Here is a 12,829-nt window from a genome sequence, read left to right as displayed (position 1 = left end):
GTACATAACTACATTTAGAATTAGTAGAAAATTTTAAAAAATCTGCAGTGGATTAATAAGGCATTGAAAAAGAAGCTGCAAAGAAAAAAAAATACAGCTGTATAAGATTAATGCGAATTGTAGGGTGTATGAGAATATGAGGGCAACAATTAAAAAGGATAATAGGAAAGCTAAAAGGCTGTTAGAGAGAAATATAGCAGATAAAGTGAAATATGACATAAAGACATTCTTCAGTATTTTTGTAGTAGAATAATAGTCAAGGAGGAGGTGAAATGCACCAGGTATGGTAAAGGAGAATTTCAAATACAAACAGTGAAATAGCAGATGTTCTAAACTTGCATTTTTCTGAGGTCATCACATGTGAGGAAGTAAATAACCTCCCGGCGGTAAAAGGGACAACTAAGGAGGTACTGAGTGGTTTGGAAATTGTAGAGGGAGAAGTACTGCTTAGATTAAATAGGCTGAAATTAAACCAATCACCAAGACCAGGTAATATTTATTCTTGAGTTCTTAAGGAGGTTAGCGAGTACATGTATAAACCCTTAACAAATATTTTAGGAAGTCGCTGCAGACTGTGGAAATTCCAAAGAACTGGAAAATGGAAGCTATTATCCTGTTATATAAAAAGGGTGACTGGACATATCCAAGCAAGAATAGGCCAGTAAGCTTAACATGTATCACAGGAAAATTCATTAAGGATTGGAATTATTAAGGGAAATACTGAGCAACACATTGCAGGAACAGGGGTTTTACTGAACAGTCAGAATGGGTTCAGAAGAAGAAGGGTCTTGTTTAACAACCATTCTAAAATTCTATGATGAAGCAACAAAAGGATATGATCAAAGAGGTGCATCTATTATTTATATTTACTTTCAGAAAGCATTTGATAATGTGCATGAGAGTTTGGGCATCAAACTAAAAGAAGTGGGAGGTATTGTTTGTACTTATGATGGGTGGAAAATTGGAGAGGATTATGGTTCAAGGAGCCATATTAGAATTGGCTGACATTAAGAGTGGTGTTCCGTAGGTGTAAGTGATATGGCTGCTGCTATTATCTATACTAATAAAAGGCAAAGCCCTCACTCACTCACTCACTCACTCACTCACTCACTGACTCATCACTAATTCTCCAACTTCCCGTGTGGGTGGAAGGCTGAAATTTGGCAGGTTCATTCCTTACAGCTTCCTTACAAAAGTTGGGCAGGTTTTATATCGAAATTCTACGCGTAATGGTCATAACTGGAAGCAGTTTTCTCCATTTACTGTAATGGAGATGAGCCTCAACGCCGTGAGGGCGGAGTTTCGTGTGACATCATCACGCCTCCCACGTAATCACGCAGTAGGTAGAAAACCAGGAAGACCTCAAAAAGCGCTGAAGAAAACATGCATTATATAATTGAGAAGGCAGCGAAACAATAAGAAGTGAGCGAAAGTGACATATACAACCATATTCATGAGTTCTGCTACTTGGAAACAAAGCACGATGTAAACCTACACTTTAAATTAAGTTCATAGACAGGCTGCGCTGGCGTTTGTAATTTAGTGCCTGCCCATATAAGGCCGTCCGTCAGCGGCAATCCAATAGCAAACTGCCACGGGTAAATATTCAAGGGTGAAGGACTGTGCTTATGGAGAGGAAGATGAGATGGTCAGGGTGGTGTTTGACACAAACTCAGCGAAACTGCGAGAGAAAGTTTTAAGTGCCAGGACTAAGGTAACATTAAATACAGCCATGGACATAGCACGAGATGGCACCAGCACAGCTGGGAACCTTCGATACATGTACACCGAGTGGCTCACGTGAACTGACGCAGTGCACAGATAAAAAGCAACAGTTCCAAAGAGCTGAACAAAACCGAATTACACAATTGAAAAGGCAGCAAAAATATGAAGCGCCTGATAAGCATATTCATAAATCCAGCTACTGCGGAAACAAAGCACACGGTGGAAAAAGTCAATGTCCCGCTAAAGGAAGACAGTGTAAAAAACCCGTGCATGCAGTGTGTCAGGTCTCAGATAAAGAAGAAGACGAGCTGTTTATTGATGCAGTAAGAAACGAATCGATGAATGAAACCTGTCATCTTTACAACGATTGACAAACACGGAATGTAACTTGAACACAACACATCCTACAAATACGAACCTGATTGAAAGAAATAATGATAATCAAATCCTTGATGACAGCAACACTCAGTAACACTCACAAAACAAATACTGTATATTGACAGTCATGTTACGTTATTTTTAAAATGTTCCCTTTTCTTTTCTAGCTTTTTAACACACTACTTCTCGCTATATACGCGGGTATATATATATATACCGATCTACATACTCGAATAATGGATACTTTATTCGCCATCAATGATTGTTTTGGTAAAGCCATACTCAGTGTATTCATTAGATGAACGGTAAAAAGTAAGAGCGAGGGAGGATGACTCATTGACGCATGCAGGCTGTAGTGCGTCAACTCTATCTGAATTGCGATCACATTTGAAAAATAAATCTTTTCAAGTTCTATTTAGTCCATATGTGTCAAACTCAAGGGCAGGGCCACATCCGCCGTGTAATTATATCCGCCCGAGATCATTTTATATACTGTATATATAAAACCTAACTCTAACCCTAACCCTAAACTTACCCGATGCATACTCTAAACTTAACATCACAGGATGAGGTAGCAACTGTAACCCTAACGCCTAATGTTAAGCCAGTATACAACATAAAAGATAAGTTTATTAATTAAACGTCTAAATTTAAAGAATAAAGGGTTAAAGTTATAAAGACAAAATATGACATAGACAGACTTTTCCGACCCAAATTCTAAACATATCACAGGATGAGGTAGCAAGTATAATTTTAGCACCAGGTGTTAATGACCAGGAATAGGGATATACACAAAGGACAAAAACAGGAAGATTGTCAGTCAAGTTAGGATTGGTATTAGGGAAAGAAGGATAGGAAGGAAAAGGATAGGACAAAATAGGAACAGTGTTGATTGGAGAAAAGGGGAAACTTATGTAAAAGGAAATGGACCAGAGTGGACCTCAGGCATAACCATGCAGAACCACAACTGGAGCCACAGCCTAATATGAGGATCCCCAGACACCAATTAATACGTCACAAACTCCAAAATTGAATAGAATAGAAAAAGAATTGCATAAACAGAAGGATAGAGAAGTGAACGGACAGGTATGGATGGAACGGGACCAAGGGTTAAACTCAAGCCCACCCAGGCAGAACAACTCTTGGGACCACATCCTAATACACATAAAATGAAATAAATAAGTAGAACAGCAGAAACGGATAGGGGAATGGAATAAGCAAACAGGGAAGGAGAGGACCAGGATGAAACCAAGCCCACCCAGGCAGGACATCCAGTGGAACTACCGGACTGTGAGCAGAATTCCAAAAAAGAAAAGGTAATAGGCGGACAGGATGAATAGCAGACAGAGATAGGACAAATATCAGACAGGGATAGAAAAAATTAGACAAACACAGGAAGAAATAGACATAGGGGTAAGGAGGAAACAGATACAGAAGAAACAGGGCAAGGGATGAACTCAGGCCCACCAAGGCAGAACATCCCCTGGAACCACAACTAAGGGACCAGAAAATGAACTTAAGCCCACCAAGGCAAAACATTTTTGGAGCCATAAAAACAAGGACCAGGGATGTGTTCAAGCCAACCAAGGCAGAACATCCTTTGGAGCCACAACACTGTATAAGTTAACCTCCTTACATAACAAAATAAGAGGCAAATAGAAAAACAAAAAAGAAATAAAACACAGGCAAAAAATAGGATGAGACCTGCTTGGATAGGGGACACCATATGAGAAAATACATGTCTAACCAATAAAAAAACACAGGGAGGAGACAAGGTATTAGCCCAAAACAAATTGGTATAAGATGGCCAGTGCTTCCTGAAACTCCATAAGCAAAAAAGACACATAGCTCATGATTGGAGCAATGTAATCCAAGCTCATGGAGATTCTGTTCTTCCCTAAACCTAACCCTAACCCTAAACTACAGATCCCATAATGCAGCGCTTCAGCTGCCTTGCCAACACTTACGCGTTAATAAAGTCTACCTTATGATGCTGCAAGTCATTGCGAAGCTATAGTTATTGCACTGAGTTTGCACGCGCTTTGGTGACTTTGAAGAACAAAAAAAGTCCGTCTACATGCGGCTCGAACCTTGTGCATGTTTGGTAGCACATATCTGTGTGAGAAGCTCTTCTCAGTGATAAAGACTAACAAAACAGCACACAGGAGTCGCCTCACTGATGAGCACCTGCAGTCCATCCTGAGAATCTCCACAACACAGAACTTCACACCAAACAGAAACGAACTTGTGGCCAAAAAGATGCCAGGCGTCCAGCTCTAAAATGACATATGAGCAAAGACAACTGAATGATTTGATTTGTTATTGCACTGATTGAGTCAACCGTTTTAACAAACAGCATTGCACTGATCTGAAATAGCTGTGTGTGTATATATGTAGATATGTATGTATATGTATATATATGTTTATATATGTGTGTGTGTATGTATGTATATATATATATATATGTATTTGTGTGTATATATGTGTGTATATGTATGTATGTGTGTGTATATATGTAGATATATATATATATGTTTATGTGTGTGTGTGTATATATATATATATATATATATATATATATGACAACAACACTCATCACTCACAACAGTGACAAAACAATTACATTGACAATCAGGTTACGTTATTTTCAAAATGTTTCCTTTTCTTTTCATTGCTTCTTTAACACATTACTTCTCTCTGGCTGGTATTTTGCTAGTTAATTTATATAAATGATTTGGATAAAAATATACGCAACAAGCTGGTTAAATTTGCAGATGATACCCAGCTGGATGGATTGGCAGTTAATCAGGCAATCAGGCTTTGGCAGATTTGTGGCAGATGAAATTTTGTAACAATTCAGCCCGCCAGACTGACATGGGACGATTGTTACTGCTAACCTGTCCTACTTTGCGGCAGATGATAAAAAGAATAGGCCAATATCTCATCCTGTAGAGCCCCCCTGTACACATGTTATTTTAAAATGTTCAGTCAAACCTGATGACTGAGCATTTACAGTCCAAGACAAAAAAAAAAAAACTAGTGGTCAATATCCATAAACACGAGGAATATATTACATCAAAGAAAAGACAGAAGGAAAAAAGACCATAACAATCTCTTTCATCTGCACCCCCCAACCCAAAATAACCCTTATATGTGCCGATACAAAAAAATATCTATATAAAATACGAATATTACTCCCCCTGTTCCCCTTCCAGAGCTCACATGTAAGTCCACAGTTCCAGCCCCTGTGGGCAGCAGGTGAAACAAAGAGTACTACTGGATGCTGACATTGTGACAACGCAACGTATAGCTGCCCGTGAGTGAATATCATTTCTTTCTCTCTACACAAACTGTGTCTAACAATAGCATTCACACAGATGAGAAAGGATTGAACCGTGAGCGTGATTGTAAATGTTTTAGATGTGAGCAGGACTTTTCCAAATATCTTTGCATAAAGTCTTGTCTTGCAGGGCTTGAAATTTTCTCTTGTGGGATTTCACTTTCACCAAGCAACAAATCTTTTAATTCTCATGGATAAGCTCTTCATTGAGAAGAAACACTACTTTTCCCTGATAGATGATCTACAAGCCTCTGACTTAAAGTTTAAATCCGAATAATATATTTGATCTCTTTTCGTTGTTCCATTATTTCACAGAGTAATAATTTCCGTTTTTTTGCACTAATGTGATCTTTACTATCATTTTTTTGAGACTTCCATTATCTCTAACCTGCTCTGCATGTGTATCGAGCCAACATTTTTTAACATCTTTACAATATTCTACTTTGTCATCTACTCTTTGACTTTTATTTCTGGCCCCGGGCGTGGTTAAATCTCTTGGCACAAAGTCTTGTCTCACGGCACGTGAAAGTGTCTCTCTGAGAAAGTCACGTCTCGTCTCTCTTCCCAAGATTTTTTTATTATAATAGACAGATATGTAATCCTCCACATGAATACTTTCTAACACATTGTAAAGATTTGCTGTTTGGATTGCTTCATTACTATAACTAATCTCTTGACTCATTTATTATTCCTGAGGCAGCAGCCATTGCAGACAACTACACAGTCAAAGTTTGGCATCATGTTTAGATAAAACTATTTTCCAGTTACAGACAATAAGACCTACATCTTGGATTGCTTGACCAAAAAAAGTTTTCAACAAACCAGAATGAAATGCCAACTTTGTCAGGGTCAAACTAGCATCATACCCCATCAGATGTCAGCACATATTGTAATAGTGAAATAATTTGTTGAAGAAGGAGATCTGCACAATGGTAGAAGCACAAAAACCTGTTAATCAAGACACACTAGCGTGGTAATACTACATGTCAACATTGTGAGGTGATATAGAGTTAAGTGCTGTAGGCAGTTAGAAATTTAAGAATGGATAATTATTTAGTAAGTAGATGTGTGATGTTAGTTTAACAAGAATTACTAATATGAAATTGCAAAGAATAACAGTAGGAAGAGCAGATGCAGTATAATAAATGTGAGAAACCATGCATGAGAACTAATCCTATGACATGTATGTCCTTTCCACTAAATAAATTACACAGATCCCTGCAGTATTCAATACTTGCAACTGCTTTTGATTTCAAGACATATTGGACTGTATTCCCATATAAACAAACATTCTTCAAATACAATATCTTTACTTGAGAAAAAACTTCACCTGGCAAGTAGCCTACATTCTAGCAAAAAGCCAAAAATGTCTTTAGTCATATTTTGTATTTTTACAGCAAAATATTTTAATAGTGTACTTGGATTTTCATTTTGGATCTGTACTAGATAGATAGATAGATAGATAGATAGATAGATAGATAGATAGATAGATAGATAGATAGATAGATAGATAGATAGATAGTGTACAGAAAGGTGACACTGAATTGATGTCCTAGCCAGAACTGGGGTAAGTAGTGTTCCCTTTCCTCAACAGGTCTATTAAATGGCAGTGGAGACAGCCTTCCAAGAGACATTTTTAACAAGATCTGCCCCATCCAGCATTTAATTTCAAGCTGCAAAATCTCTAATGAATATCTAGTTAACACTGAAAGAGATCAAAAAATATGTCACAAAAAATGATAACCCAAAATAAAGCTACATAATTTTACCAAAGAAAAGCAAGTAGATACAGAAAACCAGAGGGCTAAGAACAGATCCTTGAGGAACAGCTTGTGTGCCTAGTGCTAGCTGTACCTGTGGTGGTCAAGACTAATAAACTGTTTCCTGTTAGTTAAGTAGGACTTATAAAAAATGGAGAGCAGAGTCTGAGAAACTCAGGATGCTTTCCATTCTGGACAGTAGGATATTTAGATTGACTGTATCAAATGCTGCTGTTCAATCTAGAAAATGTTAATACTTCCAGAATAGGTTGGTTTAAGTAAATCTTTGAGCAGAACAGTGTCATTGCTGTGCTACAGCTGAAGCTGGGCTTAAAGGGCTACATCAGTTTATTTGAAGTTAAATAACTGGCAAGTTGAGAAATTTAGATAAAAAAGGTAAATAGGTCAAAAATGGTTCAGATTGTCAATGTCAAGATCTGACCTTTTAACATTTGGAATACCAAAAAATTTTCAAAACACAGTATTCTGAATTTTTCTTAATGGTTTTTAAATAAATATTAAAAATCACAACCATACAGTAGCTAAAAATATATCTGAAAATTACATGAATGGGTGAACAGATGGAAGGACAATTTAAGAATATAATTTTGTTACCTATTCATTGGAAACAGGGTTTAGCAGTGTTCTTATTCCATTTAACAAAAATGTAGTCATTGTTTTTCAGTTTATTAGTCTCCCATGTATCATTGTGTAAATGAATATCCTCGGCCAATACAAACAAGGCTTATATGAAGTCACTCAGTGAGAATAGCTGTACTTTGGCTGAAGCTGTCTGTGCATTTTATTAAGTTACATTAATACTACATTCAGGCCATTGAAAACACTTATGGCACCTGTGTTCCTGTTTTTGCAAATTTGTTGATTTGAACAGCCTTACCTTCTTACTTCGTTCACTCTAAATCTTCCTTAGTTGTTTTATGAAAAAATTCATCAGCTTTAAAAAAATTCTCTTCTTCGAAGTAGAAACCCATACCTGTTTCAAGCTTATCTTAGTTTACTTGGAGTTATGTTTCTGAATCAGTACAACATAAAGCCACATTCAGCATAGTTTGATCACAATGTGTCCTGGTGCTCATACTTTACCTGAGAATCAATCTGTGTTATCTGGTGGGTGTTCTTTTCAAAACTGGACAATGGTTTGACTGACTACTAGCATGACTCTGGTACATTTTAAGAACTGTAGTTCAGGCAACATTTAAAATGTGTCTTATTGTTGAGATGTGTTAGTCACATGTGAAAGCGGAGAAGTACAAAGTCAAAGACAATACCTGGCTCATCACCAGGATAGCCTTAACTAACGACAATAGTCACCCAACAATTAATTTCCAACTTTCTCTATAGTGCAATTCACACCCCTTTGACCTTCCATTGTCATCTTCTTATATAGTCACACTATCTCCTGGCAGTTAGCTGTTTTCTTCCATCTTCAAATTTCAGACTCGGGGAACTATTATGGGATGTATCTATTTATGTCCTTCTCAACTAGTTAGATTCATGTGAACACTGAATTGAACTCCTGGGGTCAGAGATCACCTTCAAGAATCCTGAGCCTACCATACAGAAACACTATAAGAAGTTCCCTGAGTGCTCTGCATCTTACTTGAGATGGTTTGATATTTACAGTATATTGTCTTCCCTTCTCGTTTAGCCTTGTTGGTTGTTATTTTTTGGCTTATTTACACATATTACTGCAATATTATATATTTAAAAGATGGGCACTTCATAATAACTTCTGTGTTTTGCTATTTTCTTTTTTGTTTCTACTACTGCCATCTGATCAATGTACCCTGCAGTCGCATTTGATGTTGGGAAAAATGTGCATACCAGATCCACTACATCTAATCCTCTTGGATTAACAAGATAACAATAATGAATTGGTTATGTTTTTTTTAAATGCCCTGTGGGTGCCAGGCAGTCTTTTGGTTCTGGAACTCCTGTATATTTATTTTCTCCATCATCTCACTGACTGGAGTTTTTGCTTTCTTCTCCTTCCTGGTCATCTGACCCTAGCATCAGACTGTGTTGTTCACAATTATAACCTTTAGAGACTTAAAAGCTGGGTTTGGTTTATGTAAATTTATGCTTAGGGACTGTGGATTTCTTATTTGCATGTTTGTACTGAGTACGTTTGTATTTATGTTTCTCTCTTTATTTTGTTGTTTGTAATTTAGTTCTTTTTTAACCTCTTGTAAAGAAATTTGAGCTACAATTTTTGTATTAAAATATATTATATAAATGAATGTTTTTTGTTGTTGTTTTTCACTGTAAACACTTCACTTGTGGCATGGTTACTCTGGTACAGTACAGGATGGTAAAATACAGTAATTTTAATCTTTAAGAATAGATATTTCTCAAATTACATACAAACAAGAGGTCACTTCAGATTTTTTCTTGCAAAGGTTTTTCTTTTTTGAGAATTTTTTTAAAAGAACATTTTCAGAAAATGATACATAATTGTTCTTTCTTGTATTGACCTACCCTTCCCTCTAAGTACTCCTTTAATATTTTGTTATTCCTTGTTTAAAATTTTTGTATTGCAAAATACAAAAATTAAGAGGGAAAACAAACTTGCCTGTATTAAGTTGTAATTTCTTCCAGTTATGATCCATAGTTCCTTATTTTCTGCTGTTTTCTCAGTTTATTATTATGTTATTTATTATTATTTTTATTTAACATTAATCTTATTGTTCAGCAGCATAGTGGCACAGTGGTTAGTGTTGTTACTGCAGTTTAGGTTATCTTATGGGTTAGCTTATGGTATGAAGAGGTCTTCCCTACATTGGACTAACACACTGTCCAAAATTGGTCCCAATGTTGTGGCAAATACTACTAGGCGAGTCTGTGATTACCAGTGGTAATAAATTTGAAATTGTAGTATTAGTAGATGGCTGGATGTATGGATTATTTTTGAAAATCATCAGCAAATTTTGTATGCTGAGCCCTGAATAAATGTGATGTAGAGAAAACATAACTAGTGTTTATAGTATATATGAGAACTTGTCATCTCTTAAATTTCATCTAACTTTAAGAGACAATTTAGTAAAAAATGTCAACTCAACCACTTTAGATAAATGTATTCTGTAACTGTCTCAGCATCTCAGCACCAGATGTTAAAATTAAAACTTTAATATATCTGATTTATCATCCATTTTATATGAAAATTGGAATCTGACAGCAGTCAGCCCTGGGTAGAGTGCTGTTGCAAACATAAGAAAATAAAGCAAATGATACAGCTCTAAGAAAGTTGACCAAAGCACACGGTCATTTGCCCAATTACTGCATGTGATGAGCACTTTAAAGATTCTTAGCTGCCAGCACCATATTTTGTTCCTTGTAATATGGTACTAAAAACCAGTATAAAATGTGGATTTTAAACTGCATAGAGCACTCACCCCCTAGCATCTTGTGGTTTCTATGGAATGCAAATATCCAGACAAAAGGAAGCCCATCTCTTCCTTAATTAAATGTACAGTACTAAGTTTTTTATGGAGCCTAAAGAATATTATTTGTTCTGTTTCCTTGTGAAACTGCAGAATTTAATGAAGTCATTCAATGCAGTTCAACAAAAACATATAAAGAAAATGGATTCTTGCATAAAATCTTTATATTTTGTGACATATCTAATCAGATACATTTATGATTTTACAGGGAAAAATGTCTCTGTCTAGCGCTTTCACCTCTTACATGTCTGTAGCCCCTCCACTTCAACATTCACATATACACTCACCTAAAGGATTATTAGGAACACCTGTTCAATTTCTCATTAATGCAATTATCTAATCAACCAATCACATGGCAGTTGCTTCAATGCATTTAGGGGTGTGGTCCTGGTCAAGACAATCTCCTGAACTCCAAACTGAATGTCAGAATGGGAAAGAAAGGCGATTTAAGCAATTTTGAGCGTGGCATGGTTGTTGGTGCCAGACGGGCCAGTCTGAGTATTTCACAATCTGCTCAGTTACTGGGATTTTCACGCACAACCATTTCTAGGGTTTGCAAAGAATGGTGTGAAAAGGGAAAAACATCCAGTATGCGGCAGTCCTGTGGGCGAAAATGCCTTGTTGATGACTGCCGACTGATTCAAGCTGATAGAAGAGCAACTTTGACTGAAATTACCACTCGTTACAACCGAGGTATGCAGCAAAGCATTTGTGAAGCCACAACACGCACAACCTTGAGGCGGATGTGGGCTACAACAGCAGAAGACCCTACCGGGTACCACTCATCTCCACTTAAAATAGGAAAAAGAGGCTACAATTTGCACAAGCTCACCAAAATTGGACAGTTGAAGACTGGAAAAATGTTGCCTGGTCTGATGAGTCTCGATTTCTGTTGAGACATTCAAATGGTAGAGTCAGAATTTTCTGGTAAACAGAATGAGAACATGGATCCATCATGCCTTGTTACCACTGTGCAGGCTGGTGGTGGTGGTGTAATGGTGTGGGGGATGTTTTCTTGGCACACTTTAGGCCCCTTAGTGCCAATTGGGCATCGTTTAAATGCCACGGGCTACCCAAGCATTGTTTCTGACCATGTCCATCCCTTCATGACCACCATGTACCCATCCTCTGATGGCTACTTCCAGCAGGATAATGCACCATGTCACAAAGCTCGAATCATTTCAAATTGTATTCTTGAACATGACATTGAGTTCACTGTACTAAAATGGCCCCCACAGTCACCAGATCTCAACCCAATAGAGCACCTTTGGGATGTGGTGGAACGGGAGCTTCGTGCCCTGGATGTGCATCCCACAAATCTCCATCAACTGCAAGATACTATCCTATCAATATGGGCCAACATTTCTAAAGAATGCTTTCAGCACCTTGTTGAATCAATGCCACGTAGAATTAAGGCAGTTCTGAAGACGAAAGGGGGTCAAACACCGTATTAGTATGGTGTTCCTAATAATCCTTTAGGTGAGTGTAAAGTAAATCTATCTTATACTTCAGTATAAAATTTGAGATTACATTATTATTTTGTTGGGAATCAATCAAAATGACACATTTCATTGATCACCCAGTTTTTCAGCCTCCTGAGCTGTAAGTACTGTTAGTAAAATATAGATATCATCCTACAATCAATTTTACCTGTCTTAAGCAGACCATCAATGCAATGGCTAGCATTATAAGCTTAGAACTAAAGAATGTTTAGTACAGTCTTGAACTTCAGAACCTTCTTATCCATATACACTGTAGCACTTTTTTGCTTAAGTTGACTATATTTTAAGTGCATGGAAGTTCAACTTGAAAACTGTTGAAATGATTTGTGAAAAAAAATCTCATTTAATATAATCCAATTTGAATAGTATAATTCTTTGATTTAATTTTCTTAAGCACCAGAATAAATGCTATCCTTCACAATTTTTCATAGAACTGTTACAGTTGAGCAAACGGATCTTCAAATCACAAACTTTTATCAATACATGTCTTTTGGCAATGTGAAGATCCCAGATACCAAATGTAAAAGCCTTGTCAACACCTGAAGAATGTATAAAGTCCTCATGTAAAGTGACTGACTCCATAATCAAATCTACAATTCAAGCATTGTGAGGTATCTGGTTTTAACTGATATAAAGTTAACAATTTATTTCAAGATGAATGTC

The sequence above is a fragment of the Polypterus senegalus genome, chromosome 15 (genome assembly GCF_016835505.1).
Source record: "Polypterus senegalus isolate Bchr_013 chromosome 15, ASM1683550v1, whole genome shotgun sequence".
Classification (NCBI taxonomy): Eukaryota; Metazoa; Chordata; class Cladistia; order Polypteriformes; family Polypteridae; genus Polypterus; species Polypterus senegalus.
Note: the sequence above shows the minus strand (reverse complement) of the source record.